Below are 13011 nucleotides of genomic sequence, written 5' to 3'. Positions count from 1 at the left end.
TGTTAGATATCAAATGAAATGCTTTACTATGGGGAACTAGTATATTGTAGTTTGTTGTATAGCTCGTGATTGCCTAGTGGTTCCTCTAATTTTGAAGATGTTTGTTATCCAAGATTGTATGGATAGATGCTTTATGTCATGGCTTGGTCGCTTAGATTTGTATTGCTATGTATGGTTTATGCTTCTAGCATATAACCTTGTTTAATATTTATTATTACCCTAGGTGTTTTGTTTATCTAGGATGATAGTTATGCATGCTTAGTTGATTGCTAGGTTGTGTTAGTACTTACTTGAAGTAGAATGCATGTTTTCGTGGTATGCCTACCATGTGTTACATGATTGCTATTTTATATTGTATGACCAATCATATGGTTAATAATTGCTTGGAAGAAGTACATGTTAGTAGTTTATGATCTCATATATTTTAATGAAGTAGGATTCTTGCTTCAATACTGTGCCATGATATTGTGATTGTATAACTAGATGGCATAGAATGTGTGTGTGTGTGTATGTATGCATGTATTAGATCATGCCTAGTTGTCCACTACGCATTTGCAAGTGCAGGTTGTACAACATAGGAATGCATGCCATCTTGTTACTCATTCTACTATAGTATATTTTTTGATGGCATGATTTAGTTGTTTAAATTGCCTACATGCTTAGTATGATGTGTCCATGTGTTTTGTATGTTATAAACAACAATTGTTGTGTGCTACTATCATGCTTCCATGTCCATGCATGTCAACTAGTCTCATAGAGTTGTGTCCTATTTCCATGCTTTCTATTTATGTTAGTCGATATAAACTAAGTTGGGTGTTGCATTGTAATGTATTGGTACCGTAGTGTGGTATCTTGTGTGATGACCATCCATGTTTACACATCATATTAGTTTATCTTGTTATTGCATTGTTGTATGCCTAGCATTTGATATATTTTCCTTACCTTACTATTGCATTATGATATGCCTAGACATATTTCATGCAAGTAATCTTTCATGTCTTATGATGTTGTGTGTGTTATAGTTGCTTAGTTTAGTTCTTCCTTATAGATGTTTAACTTCGTTACATCTTAGTCTTATGAGTGTTTTAATACTTGTTGATATGACTCATATACTTAGGACGAGTCATATGTCATGTTAGTTGAGTTGTGTTGTGGTGATATTATAATCGCTAGTGGTTATTGGTATTAGTCATTCTTTAGTAATAAGACCATGTCTCAGTTTATTACCTTCTCTTGATAACTCGTATGTTTGATGCTTGTGTTGTTAGTTTATTTGTATTAGTTGACTTGTGTGTGTTGTTGTTACATTGGATCTATATAGTTTAGTATTGCTTTAGGACTGGACATAGATCCAACTTAATTCATGTGTGTTGTATGTTGTTTCATTCCTTAAGTACTATGGTTTGTAATGTTGGTTTGGTTGTCTTAGGGAACATTTTCTTTGAGTTATTATAGTTGATGTATATGCATGTTTGGCTATTGTTGACCATTACAAATATTTAGATTCTATCTAAATATTTATTTGTAGTTAACTCTTACCTTTTCATTCCATGTGGTGATCATTTAGTCAAATGCATAGGATGGTTCCATTTCATATGTGTGGATGCCATTGTGTTTGTTATATACTTGTTTCATGTAGAGTTAGCCATGATGTGTAGGCACTACTACTGGTTAGTAGCATAGTTGATACTAGATCGTTGGTCTTGATCGCCAAGCCTTCCTTAGCCATTTCAACCTAACCCTGTCACTTCATTGAATCATCTCTCTTACATCCCAATCGCGCTACCTCATTTTGGAATCTCCGTCTTGATCGATATCTTGCTATCCATCCGCTCTTAATTTGTTTGGATGTTATTTGGATTTACTATTGCTTTGGTATTTATTGTTTGTCTTTTGCTATCGTTACGACGAGTAGGGAGTGGCGATGTTGGACAGGGAGATAACAGGTTACGAAGAAGGACTCAACAACGAAGGCATGCCTCCTTCTTTGATCATACTTATCCTATGTTTTACAAAATTGCATTGTGTTTTATGGTTACTATATGCATGCTATTTTAATTCTTGTACCTAGCATGTCGATTGACACATTACCTTGATCTGCTTGTCGCCTATTCACTTGACACCTGAGTAGAATTATAGTATTCTAGTAGAGTAGAAATGCTTAGCCATGCTTATATCATATAGGTCCATTGTTGAATGGTCTTTGGATCATTGACACTTGAAACTTGTTGTTGAGCTCGCTGAGCTAGGCTGGTTGGCCCTTGTTGATCTCCTCTACTCTCTTCTACTCTGGATGAAACCTACCATCTGAATACTGGCGCGGGAGACAACTGAATCAAGGATTGAAGGAGTGATTAGCTGCCCTTCACAGGTTGAAGGGGGAAATCAGTCGTCCGTGCCGCATGAGGCCTAATAAGTCTTGGATTTGAAGATTGTGATAACAATACAGCCACATGCTATATGGGCACTGGCTTGGTTAATTAGTTAGTTCACTCTTATTGTCGTCATCGTCGTACCGCAGATGGGATAGCTGCCTTGCGAGGAGTATCCTCGGCACAAAAGGGGGGGCCCAGACTGTGAACTGCGGTTACTTCCGTGTTGAAACCTAGTGGGCTTGGCACAGTAAGTTTGGTCTAATGAAAGACCTCGTCACAATCTCCCTGCCGGTATACCAAATGGTGTACTACGCTAGCGACGGCTAGTGGCAACAAGTCGGGATTGTGTCATGTGGGTAAAGTGTACAACCTCTGCAGAGTGTAAAACTATTTGAATAGCCGTGTCCACGGTCAAGGGCTACACATGAATCTTTCTTGACGTACAGGACCTGTCTTGCTTATTCCCTCTTTGCCCCTATTCTTGAAACCTATGAAGGACGTGAGTTGATCGAGGATCCTCACTTTGATGAAAGTTATTCTGGAGATAAAACATGTTTTCATCAAAAGGTGCTTTTATTCAATTGCTTTATTTTTGAAACAAAATTAGCTTTTATGCAAATGAGCCATACAACCTTCCTTTGAAGCCACATGTAGCTATTAGGTCCTTCTCCGAGGGAGGCATGTTGAGTATGTAATGTACTCATGGAAATAATTTTGTTGACAACAGAGTTCCATGAAGACGAAGGTGATGACTACGACTATTATGGCGATCCGTAGGAGTGAGGTCACGTGGACTACATTGATGCCTGTGGCTGAGATGGAGTCTCCACGCACTGTACTTTTCCGCTGTTTTTCTGAATGTAATAAGTGTCATGAGACATTTATCTAGGTATGCCTTGTGGCAAGATATATTAAAATCGTAATACCTTTTATGTATTGTGCAATGATATCATTTCACTGTGTTGTCAACAATGATCCTGGGGTTGACAAATATACACAGGAGGGTGTGGAAGTTAATTCCGGGTTCTCACATCTGCGATCAGTAACTGCTCACCTCAGCTCCTGGTCAATGCGGCTAGGCCGTGAGCCAACGCATTGCATCCTCTCTTCATGTACTGAATCTTGCAAGCATTGAAACCCGCCATGATCCTTTTAATGCCCATGATTAGGCCATAATGAGGAGAGCGTGTCGGAGTTTGTGATTCCAGATCATTGACAATGGTTTGATTGTCCATCTCCAGCACAATCTTACCATTGTAGCGGCTCGCCATGGCCTGTAAACCACTGAGGGCTGCTCGGGCCTCGGCCTCCTCGGCACTTTGGCATCGTGGTAGCTTTTTGCATATCGACAGGAAGACGAAGCCACGGTGATCCCTGACGACACCCCCAACAGTGCTTTCATCGGTTTCACCCAAGAATGCTGCATCAGTGTTGACTTTGGCAATGCCCTGTGCCGGTGGCGACCAGTGGTCGACATGATTTACTGCTACCTGATCCCCTGCTATCTCTATTGCCCCTTTTCCCTTATCACCAGTCTCCTCAAAACGTCCAGCTGCCGTTTTTAGCTCCTCTTCGTATTTTGTCAGAAATTGCTTTGAGCTAGCAATTGATTCTCTGTCGTAACTTCGCAGGCAGTCTTCTCTTAGATGCCAGCATCTCCAAAGTGTCAGCAGGATCTTTGTTCATCCCTCGTCATTTTCAGTATCCAACAGAGTTTGCAACCAATTATCCCCCGTGTATACAAACTTATCTTCAGGGGGTAAGTTCCACACATCCCTCATGGCAGCTCTGAGTGCTCTGCTTTTTGTGCACATAACCACTGCATGGTGTTCATCTTCGATTCCATTCCCACAGATACTGCATGTGGCGTCCAATTCAAGTGTTCTCTTCCACTTGTTTTCCTTGGTAGCCGGTGTGTACGTAGCTACTCTCCAGCTGAATATGTGCACTTTTCCTGGGATTTTTGACTTCCAGATGAGATCCCTGAGGCTTCTATCATTTGGCTTGCTAGAGGAGCTAGATGGGTTTTGGAGCATTTGAGGGAGGCTTGTTGCAGCTAGTTTGTAGGCACTCCGTACCGAGAAGACACCGTTCATCTCGTAATGCCAGGCCAAACAGTTATCCATGTCCAACGTTGGGATATTCAGCTTGCATATTTCATCAGCATCAAAGGGAAAAAAGAGTTGTCTGATTAACGTTTCATTCCACTCTTTCTTGTCTGGTAGCATGAGTTGGCTAACCCAACGAATCCTCGACCTACGGATGAAGGGGGAAGTTTTTAAACCTTCCCGTTTGGGGATCCATTGGTCTCTCTGGATCTGTATATCCCTTCCATTACCGATCCTCCAAATAATGCCCCTTTTCAGGAGCTCAAGCCTGAACTCAATGGCTCTCCATATGGGAGACGCATCGGCCGCAAACACCGTGTCTAGGAGGTTACCGTTAGGATAGTATTTAGACTTAAGCACCCTTGCACACAAACTGTCCGGGTATTGGATTAATCTCCATCCTTGTTTGGCAAGTAGTGCTTGGTTAAAGAGGTGCATGTCTTTGAAGCCAATTTCTCCTGCTCTTTTAGGCTTGATCATCTGTTCCCATGACATCCAATGCACCTTGCGGTGTCCTTCTTCATCTCCCCACCAGAAATGTCTGACCATCCGTTCGTACTTGTAGCAAAAACCTTTGGAGAGCATAAAGACACTCATTACAAAGGTAGGGAGGGCTTGGACAACTAATTTAACCTGGGCATCCTTAGCTGCATAGGACATGAACTTCTTCGACCAATCACTACATCTTTTTCGGAATCTGTCCATTATTGGCTGGAAATTTTCATCTTTCATTTTACCTTCTGGGGTTGGCAGTCCAAGATACTTGCTCTCAAAGGTATCCGATGTCACACCAAGAATGGCTTTAATTTCCTCCCTTGTCGCCAACGGGCAAACTTCACTAAAGAGGAGGGAGCATTTGCTAACGCTTAGCAACTGACCGGTACACTTCTGGAACTTGAGAAGTACTCTTTTGAAAGTCTCTTCTTGTCTTAGTTCGGCCTTGAAGAAAATCAAGCTATCATCTGCGAACAAAAGATTGGATATACCTAGACTGTTTCTCGCAATTTTTAAAGGGGTCAGCTCGTTCTCTGCTAATTCCTTCTTCAGGAGGTGCACTAGGCCATCCGCAACGAACAAAAAGAGATACGGGCTGAGAGGATCTCCTTGCCTCAGCCCCCGAGACGGTGAGAACGGTTCGAGAAGTTCACCATTGCATCTTACCGAGAACCTCACAGATCAGACACATTGCATTAACCACTCGATCCACTTGTCACAGAAACCAAACTATCTTAGCACTCCCTCTAGAAACCCCCAATCCACTCTGTCATAGGCTTTGGCGAGATCCAGTTTGTACGCATAATAATTATCTCTTAGGTTCTTGTAGTGTTGGATTTTATGAAAACATTCAAACGCAATGATGGCATTATCCGTGATCAATCTTCCTGGGATGAAAGCACTTTGGGTTTCCGATATGATTTCATTGAGCATGGGCCGCATCCTGTTTACAAGACACTTGGAGACCACTTTGTAGATCACGTTACATAGGCTTATCGGTCTGTAATCCTTGAGGGATTGCTGATCATTTCCTTTGGGGATGAGCACAATCATCGTGTCATTTATTCCTTTTGGGAGAACTCCGTTGTCAAAAAACTCCAATACTCCTTTCACCATATCCTCTTTAAGTACATCCCAATTCCTTTGAAAGAATCGAGCAGGTAAACCGTCCGGTCCTGGGGCTTTAAGTGGGCCAATCTGGAACAAAGCATCGCCGACTTCTGTGCTGGTGAAGGGTTATGTTAATTGTTTGTTCATGTTGCTGCTGACTCGTTCTACCACAAGGTTCAGGACATTCGTTGGGTCGATCTCGTTCTTTGCTTTATACAAATCCTTGAAAAAAAAGCCGTCGTCATCTCCTGTACTGTTTTGGCGTCCTCCACCCATGCGCCATTTCCGTCTTTCAGTTTCACTATGGTGTTTTTCTTCCTCCTCCACATTGCCCGCTGTTGGAACCACTTTGTGTTCTTGTCTCCCTCTCTTATATAGGTGGCCCTAGACCTTTGCCTCCACATCAGTTCTTCTCTCAACAGCAGCTCATCTAACTCTGCAGACAGTTTAATTTCCTCTCTTCTTGTACGATCTATAGGTGGCAAATTCCATATGCTGCTCAACTTTTTCCGGATCTCTGCTGTTTTCCTAGTCACAGAGCCAAAGTCCCGCTCGGCCTAGCTTTTTAGTGCTTTCTGAATGTGCTGAATTTTATTGCCTAACTCCCGCAAGTTTGCAGCCGGCCCAACTGAATGCCAAGTGTTTTCTATGGTGTTCTTCAATGTATCCGCTCTCTCCCACATCTGTTCATATCTAAAGATACTTTTTCTTTTTCCATCGACTGGCCTCCATTCTCTCTTGTTGCCCACTCAGAGAAGGATGGGGAGGTGGTCTGATCTTGACGAACATATGTGTTCTACCGAAGCGTTTTTGAAGTACTCCGCCCACTCCGGTGTTGCAACAAACCTATCCAACCAAGCTCGCACATTTCTCGCCCCCCTTGCTTGTTATTGTAGGTCCACCCAGGTCCTCTAAAGCCGAGATCAAAGAGGTTGCAGTCCGATAGAAGTTGGCGAAAATTCTCCATATTTCTCTAGGATCTTTTGGAAATAGAGTAGTGCTCTTCCTGCCACATAGTTTCGTTAAAGTCCCCCACCATCATCCATAGGAGGTTACTTGTATCCTTTATTCTTCTTAGCATGGTCCACATATGGTGCCGCTCATGTGCTTTTGGTTCGCCATACACAAAAGTGCCCCTCCACTGAAGACCATTGGGGTTTAAACGGATTAACACATTGATATATCTCGCCCCTGCGGCAATCTTTTTTATTTCAACACTCTCATCATAAAAGAGGGCAATGTCGGCACCTTTTCCAATGACGGGTTGCGTGATACAATGACGGAGTCCGAGCCTCCACTTGAGGTTCCTAACATACTTATTATTCTGCCGCGTTTCAGTGAGGAAGACGAGCTTGGGCTTGTATGTGTGCATGAGGCACACTAGTTCTTGAACTGTGCGAGGCTGCCCGAGACCTCGACAATTCCATGCAAGTACCGTCATGGCTCCTGCTGAGCGCCGCCATTAGCGCCCACCAGTTTGCCGGGAGCCCCTTACCCGGTCGCTTCTTTTTTTCCTCTATTCCATCCTTCTCTACCTCCTTCTGCCCAGCGCCACAACTCTTTTTCTTCCGTTCTTGACCCTCCTCTATGCCTGAATCTGCACTTCCCTCGATTATCCCCATCTCTCGCTCTCCTCTTTTCCCCAATACCATGGCGGTCTGCAAGGCATTCTTTTTTACCCCCCTGTCTGGCTTCGTGCCCCTCTTCTTCAGATGTTCACCTACAAACGCAGCCATCCCAGCAGCCGCATCGCCCTCCATGTTAGTGAAGAGGGGTACAGGTCCAAACCCGGGCGGGAACTCCGGCTCATCAGCACCACCAGCGGCAGCAACCTGAATTGCTTCCGGAGTGGCATATTCAGTCCCCGCCTGCACCACCAGTGATTCCTCTGCAGCACCGGTGTTCAGCAGTTCAGTCACAGGGGCCTTCAAACTTTCTATATGTGCATCATGTCCATCAACTGCATCGGTCATCTCATTGTTGTGCTTGCCCCCCTGCATGGATTCACTGCCGTTAGGTAGTGCCATGGTCTGGGTTGCTTGGCCCATCACTGTCTTCATAGTGCAATCTCTTGTGTTCGGTGCTTGGATAGTTGCCACTTGGGGCCCCCGTTTCTTCGCAGGGTCACCATCTTCAGACACCTTCAGAGCGCTGACAGCCGCAATTGCGGCCTGGACCTTAGGGTTCGCTAGAATCTCCTCTGGTAGTATCTCATGATCGGTCTTGGCCTAGTTGCGGCAGCCCACATGTTGCCCCTCCTTCCCAAAGCCGAGGAGCCGACGTGCACTGTTAGCTACTAGAGAGACATAGCCCCCTACTGTTGCTCTTTTTAAACGGGGAGGCGCGCATTGTTGCCGTGTACCTCATCTCTTGGAGGTCCACCGGCAACTTACAATCGCGTTGGCCATGCCCGAGGAAACCACAAAACCCACAGAACCTAGGTACTCTCTCATACTTCATTTCTAAGAAGAACAACTTCCGTGATACAAACATCTTAAGAAAAAGTATAACCAAGTTCACCGAGAGCGAAACAAAACTCAATCTCCAGCATGAGATGAAGGTGTTGCCGACATCACCCCGTCACCGAAACCAGCGGGACATTTTATCATGCGGTCATAAGTTGGTGTGCTAAGGTCCGGCTAGACCAACGCCCTAGAGAAGAAGTCATCATCATAAAAGCCTTGTGAAGAGCCCCACTGCTGCCCGTACCACTGCCAAAAGAGCGGGGCGAAGGAGAACATTACCTTAATATCAACACGAATACACACAAAAGACTTGCCCGAATCCAAAGGACATGAGATGACATAGACACCTCCTCCTAGATCAAACGATGGCCGAGAGAATGACTGCCCTAGTGAGATACCTGGGAGGAATTTATTCGGCATTGTCATCGCCATCGTCGAAGCCAGAACCATGGACAAGCAAAGACCTAACTAAGACACTGAACTACTGAACACACCTGAAAACAATGTCCAAAGATCCCTTCCCTCCCGTCGGCTCCAGAGTAGCGGGTGGAGGTGAAGGATTCCCTATGACACGTAACCAGGATGCATGTTCCTTGGTATGGTGAGTATTGTTGGGGAACACAATAATTTCAAAAATTTCCTATGCACACGCAAGATCTATCATGGTGATGCATAGCAACGAAAGGGGAAGAGTGTTGTCCACGTACCCTCGTAGACCGTAAGCGGAAGCGTTATGACAATGCGGTTGATGTAGTCGTACGTCTTCACGATCCGACCGATCCTAGTACCGAAAGTACGGCACCTCCATGATCTACACATGTTCGGCTCGGTTCCCACGAACTCTCAATCTAGCTAAGTGTCGAGGGAGAGCTTCGTCAGCACGACGGCGTGATGACAATGATGATGAAGCTACTGGCGCAGGGCTTCGCCTAAGCACTACGACGATATGACCGAGGTGGATTATGGTGGAGGGGGGCACCGCACATGGCTAAGAGATCAATGATCAACTTGGGTGTTCTAGGGTGCCCCCTGGCCCTAAAGGAGCAAGGGGGGACGCCGGCTGGCCCTTGGGGCGCGCCAAGGAGGGGAGGAGTCCTCCTCCTAGTAGGAGTAGGACTCCCCCTTTCCTAGTCCAACTAGGAGGAGGAAGGGGGAAGGAAGGAGAGGAAGAGAGGGAGGGAAAGAGGGGGCGCCGCCCCCTCCTTGTCCAATTCGGAATCCTCAAGGGGGGGCAGACCAAGTGTTGGGGAACATAGTAATTTCAAAAAAAATCCTACGCACACGTAGGATCGTGGTGATGCATAGCAACGAGAGGGGAGAGTGTTGTCTACGTACCCTCGTAGATCGTAAGCGGAAGCGTTTATCAACGCGGTTGATGTAGTCATACACCTTCATGATCTGCCCCGATCAAGTACCGAACGTACGGCACCTCCGCGTTCAGCACACGTTTAGATCGATGACGTCCTCACCTTCTCGATCCAGCAAGAGGGGCGAAGTAGTAGATGAGTTCCGGCAGCACGACGGTGTGGTGACGGTGTTGGTGAAGAACAATCTCTGCAGGGCTTCGCCTAAGCACTACGAAAACTATGACGGAGGATAAACTAGAGGGGACGGGGTAGCCGGCACACGGCTTGGTGTTTCTTGATGTCTCTTGGGTGCTAGCCCTACCCCTCTATTTATATGTTGAGCCTTGGGGTCGAAACTTGGAGTAGAAGCCTCCACAAAGTCGGTTTCACCTGAAAGGCAAGAGTCCTTCTCGGACTCCAGGGCCAGACGCCAGGGTTCCCAGCGTCTGGCCCCTGGACTCCACAAAACTTCCTTTTATGCTTTCCAAAAACCTTGTGAGCTTTCCCCTTTGGCCCAAATAAAGTGTTCTCGTACCCAAACATTTCGAGAAACATCCGGAACCCCTTCCGGAGACCAAACACTATTATCCCATATATCAAACTTTATCTCCGTACCATTCCAGAGTTCCTCGTCATCTTCATGATCTTATCCGGAACTCCGAATCAACATTCAGTTACCAACATACATAACTCATAAATACTATATCGTCAACGAACGTTAAGCGTGCAGACCCTACGGGTTCGAGAACTATGTAGACATGACCGAGACACTTCTCTGGTCAATAACCAATAGCGGAACCTGGATGCCCATATTGGCTCCTACATATTCTACGTAGATCTTTATCGGTTGAACCGCATAACAACATACGTTGTTCCCTTTGTCATCGGTATGTTACTTGCCCGAGATTCGATCGTCGGTATCTCAATACCTAGTTCAATATCGTTACCGGCAAGTCTCTTTACTCGTTCCGTAATACATCATCCCGCAACTAACTCATTAGTTACAATGCTTGCAAGGCTTATAGTGATGTGCATTACCGAGTGGGCCCAGAGATACCTCTCCGACGATCGGAGTGACAAATCCTAATCTCAAAATACGCCAACTCAACGAGTACCTTCGGAGACACCTGTAGAGCACCTTTATAATCACCCGGTTACGTTGTGACATTTGGTAGCACACAAAGTGTTCCTCCGGTAAACGGGAGTTGCATAATCTCATAGTCATAGGAACATGTATAAGTCATGAAGAAAGCAATAGAAACATACTAAACGATCAAGTGCTAAGCTAACGGAATGGGTCAAGTCAATCACATCATTCTCCTAATGATGTGATCCCGTTAATAAAATGAAAACTCGTGTCTATGGTTAGGAAACTTAACCATCTTTGATTAACGAGCTAGTCAAGTAGAGGCACACTAGTGACACTATGTTTGTCTATGTATGGACACATGTATTATGTTTCTGGTTAATACAATTCTAGCATGAATAATAAACATTTATCATGAAATAAGGAAATAAATAATAACTTTATTATTGCCTCTAGGGCATATTTCCTTCAGTCTCCCACTTGCACTAGAGTCAATAATCTAGTTCACATCACCATGTGATTTAACACCAATAGTTCACATCACCATGTGATTAACACCCATAGTTCACATCTTCATGTGACAAACACCCAAAGGGTTTACTAGAGTCAATAATCTAGTTGACATCGCTATGTGATTAACACCCAAAGAGTACTAAGGTGTGATCATGTTTTGCTTGTGAGAGAAGTTTAGTCTACGGGTCTGCCACATTCAGATCTGTATGTATTTTGCAAATTTCTATGTCAACAATGCTTTGCACGTAGCTACTCTAGCTAATTGTTTCCACTTTCGTAATGTATCCAGATTGAGACTTAGAGTCATCTAGATTAGTGTCAAAACTTGCATCGATGTAACCCTTTACGATGAACCTTTTATCACCTCCATAATTGAGAAACATATCCTTATTCCACTAAGGATAATTTTTGACCAATGTCCAGTGATCTACTCCTAGATCACTATTGTACTCCCTTGCCAAACTCAGGGCAGGGTATACAATAGGTCTGGTACACAGCATGGCATACTTTATAGAACCTATGGCTGAGGCATAGGGAATGACTTTCATTCTCTCTCTATCTTCTGTCGTGGTCGAGTTTTGAGTCTTACTCAACTTCACACCTTGCAACACAGGCAAGAACTCCTTCTTTGACTGTTCCATTTTGAACTACTTCAAAATCTTGTCAAGGTATGTACTCATTGAAAAAACTTATCAAGCGTCTTGCTCTATCTCTATAGATCTTGATGCTCAATATGTAAGTAGCTTCAGCGAGGTATTTCTTTGAATTTTTTTATTCAAGTATCCTTTTATGCTATCCAGAAATTCTATATCATTTCCAATTAGCAATATGTCATCCACATATAATATCAGAAATGCTACAGAGCTCCCACTCACTTTCTTGTAAATACAGGCTTCACCGCAAATCTGTATAAAACTATATGCTTTGATCAACTCATCAAAGCGCATATTCCAACTCCGAGATGCTTGCACCAGTCCATAGATGGATCGCTGGAGCTTGCACATTTTGTTAGCACCCTTTGGATCGTTAAAACCTTCTGGTTGCATCATATACAACTCTTCTTCCAGAAATCCATTCAGGAATGCAGTTTTGATATCCATTTGCTAGATTTCATCAAATGTGGCAATTGCTAACATGATTCAGACAGACTTAAGCATCCCTACGAGTGAGAAAATCTCATCGTAGTCACCACTTTGAACTTGTCGAAAACATTTTTGCGACAATTCGAGCTTTGTAGATAGTAACGCTACTATCAGTGTCCGCCTTCCTCTTGAAGATCCATTTATTCTCAATGGCTTGCCGATCATTGGGAAAGTCAACCAAAGTCCATACTTTGTTCTCATACATGGATCCCATCTCAGATTTCATGGCCTTAAACCATTTTGCGGAATCTGGGCTCATCATCGCTTCCTCATAGTTCGTAGGTTCGTCATGGTCAATTAACATGACCTACAGAACAGGATTACCGTACCACTCTGGTGCGGATCTCACTCTGGTTGACCTACGAGGTTC

Source organism: Triticum urartu, chromosome 7A, assembly GCF_056163025.1.
Source record: "Triticum urartu cultivar PI428250 chromosome 7A, HENAU_Tu73, whole genome shotgun sequence".
In the NCBI taxonomy this organism is placed as follows: domain Eukaryota; kingdom Viridiplantae; phylum Streptophyta; class Magnoliopsida; order Poales; family Poaceae; genus Triticum; species Triticum urartu.
This window is presented reverse-complemented; position numbering follows the sequence as displayed.